Consider the following 12,763-nt stretch of genomic DNA (forward strand, 5'->3'; position numbering starts at 1 on the left):
GTGCGAATCAACTAGGATGAAAGGAGCATTTGTGTGGAATGAAGCCTGCGAAGAAGAATTCAAATAAATTCATCAAGGGGGGTTTGGCAGGAGCATCTGCATTACAAAACTTTAAAGGAAACAGGAAGACAATTATCACAACAGATGCCAGTAATGTGGGTGTAGGAGCAGTGGTGACACAGGAAAATAATTTCTTTTTGCTTTTGTCTCCAGGTTGTTGAAGGGACCTGATAAAAAGTATGCCACAATCACAAAGGAGGCACTGGTGATCAAATGGGCTGCTGAAAAATTTAGAATTTTTGATTTCCCACAGACCATAAACCCCTGGTGGAGATAATAACTTCTAAAGGATTGGATAAAGTCTCAGCTCACATCAGAAGATGGGTGTCCCAACTTCAGGAGTATAATTGCATAGTCAAGTACATACCAGGTGTGAGGAATTACGCAGCGGATTGTCTGTCGAGAATGACAACAGTGGGGGAGCTTGGGGGTGAGGAGAAAGATCAAGTAGTAGTTCTGGAAGTGTCGTCCTTATCCATTCCTCGAGAGGAATAGGGGTAAGCCATGAGACGTGGTGCTAATGTATACAAACTTAGACAGGAATTGGAGAAGGATAAGCCTAGCATAAGAGTGTTTCAGGAGCTAGGGCTGTCGTATTTCTGGAATGTGAGAGATGATTTGTGTGTCCAGAGAAAACTCGAGACATTATGGAATCACACCCCATCCCCAGAGAACAAAACTAACCTGGCCAACCTCTCTGCTATATACAAAGAGGAGATCATCCGCACCAAACGTGACACGTATAACAACAGAATTAACCAAGCCAAATCCAGCTCCAAAGAGCTCTTCGTCATCCTGAGAAATGAAGACGCACAACCCCCCCTGCCGACACATGCCAAAAAGACAAGCTCTGGTGTACGAACATTCAGAATGCTCTCACCAACAAAATTGCCACTCTGCAAACCAAAATAGCAAACAAACGGCACAACCTAACCAACATAGCTACAACCCAGCCACCTCAAGAGCCTCTCACTCAACGTTCCCACGGCTTCAAATTTTCAAAAGTATCTGTGCCAGAGGTACAAAAAATAATTGCCTCCCTGAAACCCATTAGATGCCAAGAGGACAGCTGCGCGGCTCAGATCATCAAAGATGCTGCCAGAGACCTGGCCCCCTCCTTAACCAAATGAATCAATGTCTCCTTCTCAACAGGTATTGTACCTAGCAACTTGAAGGAATCCTGGGTACTCCCTCCACTTAAAAAACAAACCTTAGATCCCACTATACCCACCAATTACAGGCCAATTACTATGGTCCCATTCTGCTGAAGATCTTAGATAGGGTTGCATAACTGCAAATCCAAGAATACCTAGAGACGAATCAGCTCTTGGGGATTCGACAATCTGGCTTTAGACCTCAACATGGGACCAAGGCGGCCCCGATTGACTTGAAAAGTGAGATTGAGGAACTCAAAGACAAAGGAGGACTTGCAACCCTGCTCCTCCTTGACCTATCGGCTGCTTTTGACCTGGTTGACCACAGAGTTCTCTGCAACCACCTTGCCACAGCAGCCCACTTCTCACAGTCGGCAATCACCTGGATCAAATCATTCCTCAACAACAGGACCATGCAAGTCTTCATGCTGTCTGCAGCAGCTGACCCCATACCTATCACTTGTGGAGTGCCACAGGACTCGTGTGTGTCCCCCACCCTGTACAATATCTTCACAAATCCTGTTTGATGAACTGGACCGTCTGGGTGTCACTTACATGAACTACGCTGACACCCAGATCCTCCGCCCTCTAACAGGCATCTATGACACAGATGTACGGCTTGTGAACGATTCGTACCTAATCATTCAGGCATGGATGGCCACCCATGGCCTGTGCCTGAATGATGATAAAACTGAACTTCTGTTGCTAAGCTCCCCAGCCAACCTAAACAAAATAAGCCCTATCTATGACTCTTTCATTATAGATGGGAATAATATCTGTGTGGCCAAAGAAATAAAAACACTAGGTTTTTACTTGGACGCATATCTAATTTACACAAGCAAGTTAACATGATTGCATCAGTGACCGCCTACCCAGGCAAACTAATAAGAGCATGAAGACCACTGCTCTCAACAGAAAGCTGCCTCATTTTAGCCAGAGCACTCATACAGTCCAAACTGGAATATTGTAAAGGACTTCACCTGGGCACGAGTAAATTTGTGACCAACAAATTACAAATACTGCAGAATAATGCACTTAGAGCTGCCTTAAACATACCAAGAAGAGAGCGCATCTCAGCAATTAGAAAACAACACAAATGGCTATACATAAGAGAAAATTGAGTTAAAAATATTGTGTCTAAACTTCAAATCTCTGAACCACACAGCTCCCCCATACCTTACTGAAACACTCACCTTCAGACCCACCACGCATGCCACCAGATCCGCCAACACGCCCTACCTGCTGGTCCCTAGATACAAACTAAAAAGATCAGGAGGGAGCAGCTTCCCCGTCTTGGCGGCCCAATTGTGGAACACCCTCCCACCTGCCATCAAGAGTACCCAGTTATTCTTCAACTTCCGGGGAGATGTCATCTGCTGGCTGATTAACAAGAAGTGAGATAAGGAACTCAAACCTCTATCTCACTACAAATGTATCTACTTCTTCTCTACTTTATGCCCTCATCTGTTTCAACTGTATTACCATGCTCGCACAATTGCACTATTACGATATGTACTTTTACCTATGTGACTGTAATCTGACTACTCACCCTATGTCTGTCACTATTTACTGTGTCCTAATTGCGCCAGATACCTCAAGGTCAGGTGCGATATAGAAATAAATAAAACAAACAAACAGGGAGAAATGTTAATGCATGGCGAGAAGATCATCCCACCGTAAGAAGTGGGAGAACGCCTCATAGAGCTTGAACATGAAGTTCACCAAGGGATTGTAAAAACAATCAGAGAATAAGAAATGACTACTGGTGGCCAGCGTGTGATCTAGAAATTGAGAGGATTGTGAGAAACTGTATCATTTGCAATAATAGTGCCAAAGTGTGTGTGGGTTCCAGACATCCCATGGTGATCACAGATGTCCCAGATTGACCTCGGGACAAGTTGGGGGTGGATGTTCTGGGTCCTGTTTGGAGTGATGGAGTACAGTCTTTTTGTCTGGTGGTGATAGATCTACTTACCAGATGGGTTGAAGTTTTGATCAAACCTGATGTGACCACTAAAAGTGTGATTGAGTTTTTTGAAGAGACTTGTGGCCATGAGGGTCATAGTGTCTGACAATGGGTCGGAAAATCAGGTCAAGGGAGATAGAGGAATATTGTCTCAAACATTCAATTGAACACAGAAACAGTGCCATATGTCAACACCAAACTAACAGGATGGTAGAAGGTTTTAACAGGATGTTGAAGGAAGCAATCAGATGGGCCTGGGCCAATGGTAAAGATTGGAAGGGAGCTGTAAAAGACGCTGTTGTGGCTCACAGATTCACCCCTCATTTCACCATTTGCATTTCCTCATTTGAGCTTGGTAGGGGCAGGAAGGCTAACACCAAACTAGTACCTGACTGGATGGGTAGAGCTCCTGTATCGGAGTACAAATTGAGTGTGGTGGAAAATATCAGGAGCGGCCAACTGAGGAACAAGTGGGCATGTGATGGTGTTGGTGTGGGGAGGAGCAACATTATTCCCAGTGTGAGTAATGTGTTAGGGGTAAAACTACCCCCACCCCGTGCTCTCAGGGATGGGATGTTGTAGGTGGTCAAAGGCAAACAAGGTGAGAGGACTTTTGAAGCATGAGATTAGGTTGGAAGATGGCAGAGTGTGGAATATGGAAAGGGTGTCTTTGATGAGAATGGGAGGAGAGTGAGACTGGCGTGAGAGATCAGGATGCCAGTTTGAGAGATTTTTCCTTGCCTAGTTGGAGAGCTACGAAACATTTCAGTTCGAGGTCTGGGAGGTGCTATCCGAAGCCTAAGTACTTCAGAGAATATGTGTAGAAGAAAACCCTGAAGCTCCCTTAAATGGATGGTGAAGGTTTCCGAAGAGATGAGGATGTGCAGTTTGGCTTGCGTCCAGGTGGCCATGTGAGTGTTCCAAGTGGCCACGCGGATGTTATGAGAACGGAGAAGGATTCCATATTGGAACGGGACGGTCAAAGGTTGGAGCGGACGAAGCGAGGGACATGGGAGCAGCCGAGGCTCATTTAAGGTAGTACAACTTACAAAATAACTAGGCGAGACCCACCTACTCTTGTCTCTGCCTCCTCCATACACTACACATTCCTATGGGAAAGTGCAGGTCTCCCGACTTCTCTGACGAAATTTCCCTGCCAGGTGCGTCGGAATGTTGGCATGTATGGGCTTAAGTCAAAACATCCCATGCCAAGGGTAAAAAATTAATTAACAACAAACACAAGGCAACACATAATACATTACATATCTGCATGGTTGCAGACAACAGCATTCGCTTTGGCTGCGGCCAATTCAAGCCCACTAGATGGCCGGGTGCACAGCACCAAGGTCCATCACTGTCCACTGGGAGACAAAGGTTGGTGCAGATACTGACCTTTTCAACTTTTACCAAGTCCATTTGAAGCCCACTCGACAGGCCAGATCACAGCACCAAGACACATCACTGTCCAAGAGGCATCGGGGGACACACATTAAAGGGGCAACACTTTTATTTAGTCCTTGAGCAACATGTCCATGAACCACATGCAGGCAAAGCCGCACCCGTATTAACGGGGGCCACATCTGCTCTTTGGTACCAGTCAGTCCATGGCGGTAGTCCATGCCCACCCACCTCCGGAAAGATGTTGGATCTGGCTGGTGGCAGCACCCAGAGGGAGGCAATGAGGCCCTCCAGCGGGACTATCCACAGGGAGAACAGTGCTGAAATCATAAGGGGCATACCCGCTCCTGACACATGCTGCTTGGCAGGGCCCCTAAGGATCGGCCAGCCGATGGAAGAGAATGCTCTGGGCTCTCTGGCAGCACTGGCCTGCTTCTGGGCAGGTCCTCGTTGGTTTGGCCAACGGCTGTCAGGAATGGGCTAGCTGTTGTGGTAATCTCGTGTGCTGGCGGGTTATACCACGCACCTCATGGTCTCCCCTAGGCAGGAGTTTGGTGCCCGTCAGTATGATGGCGGTCATTGCCGCACCTCTCTCCCCCATGCAGGAGCAGTGTATCTTAAATGCAGCGCGGTCTGTGTCGTGACTCTCTCCCCATGGCAAGAGTATGAGGCAGTGAAACGGCAGCGGTGGTCGCTGCGCCTCTCTCCCCCATACGGGAGCGTGATCCCAGTTTTTCTTTCTCAGCCAGCGTAGTTGCATGCCCTGGGGACTCCACAAGCGTGAGTCCATCTGCTGTGGGACCTCGAGGGCACGGCGGCGGTTGTCAGCTTGGATCCGATCTCCCTTTTCCTTGCTGAATGTTGCACGCTCCGGGGTCTACGGCAGCGTGAGCCCGCTGCAGACTGGGCTCGACGGGGATGCCGACGGTCGTCTGAATTGTTATTTTTTTATTTTGTTATTTTCTCACCGCTGCATGCCCTGGGGACTTCGACAACTTGAGCCCGCTCCCAGCGGAACCTCGCCAGATGATCGACGGGTTGGCAGGCACGGCCTGACCAACAAGAGCACACCGCAAGGCGAGTGCCCATGGTGGCATGCCCTGCTCGGGAGCACGCCGGGTTTGTACAGTACCCTCGTTGCCAGTTGTTATATTGCTGGGGGACCAGCAATATGCAGGAAGGCTCTGCTGGCAGGGCCTCTGCCTAGTTACAGAGCGCTGGCTCGCGCTGCAGGAAAATGCAGCAGGCAGGAGTCCAAGGTGGTAGTTTGACTGGGGCACGGGCAGTCGTGCGCACCTTTTATTCATTGAATAACAGGTCTCCCACATGTCATCTTGCACGAGCCCAGGAGGGGATTAAGTCACAAGAGAAACAAAACCAATCACACACAAATCACCCCACACTCATGCACCAAACACCACACAGCATCGACAAACTAAAAACAAACCAGCACACAGTGGCCGTTTTTCCTGAACTGAAACTAACAATACACCAATGCTCTCTTCCACTTTTCCCTCTCAATGCCACTCACCAAATTATCCCAACCACTTTCGTTTTCAGATCCATCAGAGCCTGGAGACCATTAAAATGGCAGCGGTGGGTGGTAAAAATCATAACAAGTAAAGAGTTGACTAGAAGAGGACAGTATGTGTGCAGATCGTAATGACTACGCCCAAGAAGAAAATAACTTCGAAATGACCAATAAATCGCATTCTGTCAGCGAGAACATTTTCGTTTTTTAAAAGTGTTTTTTTCTCTTCGCTTTCAAGTGTTTAGTCCAGCCGCTTCCTTTTAATTTCCGCAGCCAGTTTCGGGCCTTCTTTCAACAGGCGGTCGACCTCCTTTCCTTCCAGGAGAACCCAGCCCAGCCCTGCCTTCAACCCGCAGCCCCTCCGCCTCCTCCCGCGTCTGGGTCACTGACACAGCGGCAGCTGCACCTCCCTTCCCCCCCGCTGCAGCAGGCACTGGCTAGGTGGCTCCCCTGCCGCGCGCTCCCTTGCAGATCGGCAGAGAGGTAAGGCTTCCGTTAATGGCTTTATTGCCCCCCCTCCCTCCCTCCCTCCCGCTTTTTGCCCCTGCTTCCCGCTGTGCAGAGGTGTGGCGCCGCGTGCCTCTTTGCAGCCGCCTCAGTGGCCTCTGAGCTGGCACATCCCACGCTGCACTCCCATAGAGGTTCGATCGGCCTTCTAAAAATAAAGAAATACACAGGCTGCCTCGGAGATCTGCCAGGTTGATTGCACTGCTGTGTGTGTTTTTTTTTTTTTGCGTTAGCTGCAGCGGGCGCACGGTCTGGACGAGGTGGGTGGTTGCTGCAGGAGCTCCCCTGTGCAAACCTGTCACACCTTGTAGCCCTGACTTGGATTAGGTGCTCGCGCCCCCCTTCCACACATCTACGTGTCTGTAAAAAACAAACGAAGTAAAAGTGCCTACCTGTATGTGTATTTTTATAAGGCGCCAGCAAATTGGCAAAGGTACTATGCTTTTCTCTGAGAACTTGGGAAGGCAGGCTGCATGCAGCTTACGCCATATTTTAGTTGGCAAGTCTGAGCGCCACCAGACACTGTGAGTCATCCTTTTTTTATTTTTGTTTTTTTTTACGGCGCACAGTTGAGCTGCAGTCTCCTGTAATCTGTGCAGTAGGTAGGTGTACTTTTATTTTGTACATAAGCCAGAGTGGCAGTTATTCTTTTATTCCCTTCCCCCCTTTTTAAAAAAAAAAAACATGTTGCTGAGACCCATTTCCATGTGCACTTTCAGCCCAGTCACATTGCAGAGGCGTGATTGCAATGCCATATTTCCTCCCCCTCCTTCCGGTTGTGCGTTTTTTTTTGTCCGCGTCGTGCTTTTCAGCCTTGTGCACTTTTTGGTAGGAGGGGCCCGGCCTCTGGCTTTACACACCGACCCACCCCTTCGCTGCACCGTAACTGAGCTCTCGCTGTCACTCCGGGCGGTGATAAGGTGTACTACTCGTGTGAACTCCACACGTGGCTTGTATTGTGGGGGAGGGTGGGTTGTCAACTAGTCTGAATCCTTCTCCGAGTTCCAAAGGTCCACACACGTTGCCTTGGCCAGGGCCAAAACTACGCGTTTTTATTAGAATTTGTGATGGACAGATGTGATACCCAGAGCCGGATGAAGGCCAATAAATACGTTGGCAGTCACCCAGGTAGTTTTAAGCAGTTGCGCTTCTTGTCCCCTTAAGCAGCAAGATTATTTGGACAGGGAATGCACGGGTGGCGAAATTGCACAGTGACTTTGAGGCAAATATCCTTTTACCAGACCTGTTGATACTCCGTGAAAGGCACCGGGCGTGTTCAAAAGTGTGGAGCGCGGTGTTGCAACCAAAAAAAAAACAAGACGCAGCGAACTCGTGCTCTATACGCCCAGGCCACGGGTCCCTTTGTTCTGTAGCCTGCTAGAATGGCAGGTTATGGCAAGAGGGTGGGTCTTAGCCCTGGGGCCACACCCTATCTTCCCCACTTTTGAGTCTTGGCGATAGACGCCTTCTATGCTCACACCCATCTCGTATTTCAAGTGTTGTCTTGCCCTCTCACAATGGAAGTAGAACACAATCCCAACAGCATTTTTTTGTCTTCCAAAGCATTTCTCATTCATTGGGTGAGTCCTCGTCCCATCTCGAACTCCCTTTTGACTGTATTGAAATCTGACACCAGGAGATAGGCATTTTTTGTTTGTTTAAATATTTATTTTTTGGGCCCAGAAAGGTCAAATCAGGTTTCTGCTGCTATGGCTTTGTGCGATGCAATGCAGTGGTCCCAGAATTAAAGCTGTGTTTGTTTGGAGGAGCAACGTTTAGCTGGTGGCGGGGGAGGGGGGTTTGTCGGCATCGCCCCACCCAGGTCCCGTTGGTTGAAGGAACCATGCATATAGGGCACGCTATTGTTTCCCTTTCCCATGAAGGGTATCCATTGAAGTGAAAAGATGTTCAAGCATTGATGCTGGTTGCAATGAACTATCTGCTTTAGTTTTTCTTTTGGTAACTGTTGCTATGCTCTTTCCTCTTTATGTCTGCTTTAGTTTTTTGAGCTACTGGCACCCCCGTTCCTCGCAAATATGAGCATCCATCAGAAATATCCTGATGGCTACCACATATATGGGCCTGGCTTTCCACGGGGGATTTGCTAGAGGCGTGTAGTGGTTTTATGGAGGAAGAACTATAAAGAGCACATACAGAGGGTCCGCATATTCATGCATTGAATCCACATTGCACAACTCCTGGAACATGGTGCGAGAGCAACTGAAAAAAAGATCTTGTGAGCCCAGCCAACTCATGCTTGCTGACATCAGCACCCCATCCCAGACTCGATCCTCGGTATGCCCTCAGCATTCTGGATGACACTGCACATTCATAACTGTTCTTTTGTGAACCGTTGTTCTACATGGTCAAGTATGCAGGGTCCGGGCATGCATGCTCCCGTGCACTAAGGCGAGTTAACAGATACACACCAAGCCTTTCCACCTTTGGCTTCCCCACATATCTGAAACCAGAATGAGGGTGTAATTTCTAGCAGCGTAGCACAGGCTTTAAAGGGATTCCATGTGGCACAATATCGAGCTGCCAAGCACAGGGCAGTTGGGCATGTGCCCCCCTTCTCTTCCTTGGTCTTCTGCCTTTAAGACTGCTGCAATCCTATTGGTCCACAAGTGTACCCATCATGAACTATTTTGTTAACTACATACCTTATTCCTTTAATCTTGATTGCGAGCTAGCTTTTTCCTGTGCTTTGATCACTTCTTGATCTTGACCTGTAATATTGATTGATACCCATGTTATTACCTCTACATGATTGCTTATGGCATTACTTGTAATATTATTTGATGCATGCATTTCACCAGTGCTTGGAAAGCTACTTATCATATTTCCTGTAACTGATTTCTACCCACCTTATCACTGCTACTCTTAAGCATTACCATAGGTTTCTACTTGTCCAATACCTGATTCCGGTACCCACTTGACCTCGTCATGCTCCTACATATAACCATTCTCATCATACTCTTTCTTCTACCATTCACCTGGGGAATCTGTGCACTCCCTGCATGGTATACAAACTGCTCCCGCCCTCTCCCTTGGCTTGCCCCATCATTTCTCCCACCACTCCAAAAGAGCACTGCAGGTTTCGCCAAATATAATAGCCCACTTGTATTAGTGAGAAGATTATTTGAAGGCCAAGTACCATTTGCATGATACTCGACTTTGCTGGCGAGTATGGGGATGTTTGAAACTTTTAATTGATAATTACTGCATGCAAACTTTACTTATTTAGCAGTAAATGGCAAATAAACCTTTGACTGTGCATGACTGGCCTTTGGGTGGCAGGATTTCACTAAACCCCATTTGGGATGGCATACAGCAGAGACCTACAGCCACAGGTGACTTCAATTGCTATGGTGCTGTTGACATTAATGTATTAATGTTGGCATTCAGGATTAGTTAAGAGCAAGTAAAAAGGAAAAAGATTATTAGAGCAAACAAGTTACCACAAATATTTCTTAAGCAGGCAAATACTTTCAGATCCCTCAATAAGTCATTCAGTTAAAACGTGCTAAGCCACAGTCAATAGGCAATAGTCTCGATGGGCTGAAGCATAAGTAGAAAAGTCTTTGCACAATGTTTCAGCAGTCTTTTGAAGAAAAAGATGAATCAATGTAGGGCCACAAGCTGTTAGACTTGTGAGAAGTAGAAGATGCAAGCAATTCTACAGCAACGGTAGAAAGGGCTGAGTGCGTAGAGGGGCTGAGTGCGTAGAGGGGAAGAGTGCATTGATGGGGTGGGTGTGTAGAGCCGATGAGTGAGCAAAACAGGTGAATACATAGTGCGTGTGAGGGCATAAAGAGGACGAGTGCCTGGAGCGAACGAGTGCCTAGAGCGAACAAGTGCCCAGAGTGGAACTGACCTGTTACTAGAGCGGACGAGTTGCGCAGAGATACTGAATGCGTAGAGTGGACAGAACGAGTGAAATGGAGCGCGTGGGGCAGACAAGAGTGCATGCGTGGGGCAGACTGGAGCGCATGAGTGCGTCGAGCGAACCGGAGTGTGTGGAGCAGATTGGGATGCATGTAGTGGATAGGAGTGCATGGAACGGACTGGAGCGCATATAACTGTGTGACGTATATAGTATGGTTTGGAATGCAGAGAACGTTTTGAAAGAGAGTATAACACATCACACCACCACGCTTACTCTCACCTCTAGAACACAGAGATACTATGACACCATTCGGTATAACTGTTCTCGTACTAACGTTCGCCGCATACTCCACAGCACTCTAAGTAAAACACTGCTGGTTACACACCCCCCAGCCAGGCGTTCTCCTCAGGCATAACGCAGCCACACTCGGTCTGGATAAATCCTGCCAGAACTAACACATACTCCTGATCTCTCAACCACCACACCTACCGCTAAGAAGCAGTTATTACACGAATACCGCACCAGCTGCACACATAGCCGGTGCTCACATGCACCTTTTGACTCTCTCTACTGATCTGAACTTAGGTTCCCAAGGGCGTTCAACCTACCAGCGCCTTCAGACCTTACCAATGGTATATAAGGCGCTATATAAATGCAAAATAACATAACATAACAAATATAAAGTGTGCTTAAGGTGACATGCAGCGTTTTACAGAAAACACTGTTAAATATTTTGTCTCCAGTCACCATGGGGCAAGTGAATGTCGACTATGTAAACAAAGGAACTTTCCCTGCAGGTCAAGTGGGATTTTTAAGCTGTTGAGAGGCCTGCACTGAGACATAGCTATTCCACCCTCTTGTCTCCTTTTTATAGGAGCAACTTTTCCTCCCTTTCTCTTCAGCCCACCCTCGGCCTTGCTTCAAAACACTGGAATGCCATACCTCTGCAACTATGTCCTCCCTTACTGTTTGCACCTCCCCATCGCCGTCTTTTTGGGATTGCTGTTACAGAAACATGGGTTATTCATTTAACACACCATGCTTCTAGCCTTGCACACCGAGTTTTCTACATGCTTCCCTTCCGCTCGCTGATCAAAGAAAGGAGTCTGGTTTGACTTCATGCATGGTTAGCAAAGCAGGCCAAGGTGTTCCCCCTTGACTTTCTTATATCCTTGTGTGAACATAACAATATTCAAAATAATGTGCAACTGCTCTTGCTTTCCTCCTCACCTACAACCCCATGACCCAGCAACCTCTTCCATAATCTGTGTCTCCTACTTGAATACCTAAATAAAAGTCCTAAACGTTCTTATGGGGGAACTTCACCATGGACATGACTACTTTTCACAGACTTAAACTGTACTGCATCCTCTCTAAACAGCCTCTGGTCACCCTCCACAACCATGTGAATCATATTCATGTCAAACCACCTAACATTATTTTCCTCTTCCCCTTGACTAAATCGATCACTCACCCTCCTACATTGTTCCTTATCCACCCCCATTTCTTCCTCTTACTAACTGCATTTTCAAACGTGGCCCCGTTGCTCTCTAACTTGATCGAGTCAGGCTGTCCCTTCAAACCTCTTCACCAACCCATATGCATATGCCTTCCTGCTTTTCGATTTAGAACACTTAAATTCCTCTTGCAGCACTGCTTACTCACGACCCAACCATGGATGTTTCTAGCCACCCAACAGCGGAGACCAGTGCTCCAGATAAGATATGGAAGTGGGAGTATTTTACTCCCTATTTTTAAGTTTAGTACAATTATTTTTTAGGATGTAAAAACTCTCACAATGAGAGTATTTTATAAGCAAGTAAAAATATGTTTAAATTGTAAAACAGAAATGTGTTATTTAATTTTTGTAACCTAGTTATTCATGCACATTAAAAGATACATGTTTACTTCTTTAAATCGGGCAGTTAAAATAGTATTTTCCTTCTGTGGTACTATGTCTACTACTGGCCCAAACATACCCATGGAGCTGTGAGAGTGAAACGAGGGGTGCAAGATTCTACATGTCTTTTCCTTCCTTTTTTTAAAATTATTTATTTTTATTTTTTTTGGGGAGAATTTTGACTCCTTGTGTTTAATGCTTTGGGAGTATTTGCCAATTTTTAGGGAGTAAAAGTGGCCGATACCTCCCTTATCTGTAGGGCTGGCGGGGGCTGTCCTAAATCACCACATGCACATCTGGTTAAAAACCAGCTGTGCCAGTTCATGTTTATCCTAAAAGAAATCATTCATTACACCCT

At 47.0% G+C, this 12,763-nt stretch overlaps 1 protein-coding gene and 1 long non-coding RNA gene across 13 annotated transcripts in view; one reads left to right on the forward strand and one right to left on the reverse strand.

The window, feature by feature from the left end:
* The window catches only part of LOC138528766 (uncharacterized), a 67,010-nt gene extending 60,817 nt beyond the window's left edge, over window positions 1-6,193 (reverse strand). The window contains exon 1 of the long non-coding RNA XR_011284236.1: window positions 6,110-6,193. This is a non-coding gene — a long non-coding RNA (uncharacterized lncRNA). The remainder of the gene's footprint in view (window positions 1-6,109) is intronic.
* A 242-nt stretch (window positions 6,194-6,435) lies between these two features.
* MBNL2 (muscleblind like splicing regulator 2) overlaps window positions 6,436-12,763 on the forward strand; it is a 914,045-nt gene continuing 907,717 nt past the window's right edge. For 5 of the 12 annotated variants that reach the window (XM_069640644.1, XM_069640642.1, XM_069640647.1 and 2 more), the window contains exon 1: window positions 6,438-6,592. The gene's annotated coding sequence lies outside the window, so the exon portion shown is untranslated. Of the gene's footprint in view, window positions 6,593-12,763 lie in introns of all 12 variants that reach the window. The other 7 variants (XM_069640638.1, XM_069640641.1, XM_069640637.1 and 4 more) reach the window with 3 other exon arrangements.

The sequence above is a fragment of the Ambystoma mexicanum genome, chromosome 7q (genome assembly GCF_040938575.1).
Source record: "Ambystoma mexicanum isolate Mex_15411 chromosome 7q, UKY_AmexF1_1, whole genome shotgun sequence".
NCBI lineage: Eukaryota > Metazoa > Chordata > Amphibia > Caudata > Ambystomatidae > Ambystoma > Ambystoma mexicanum.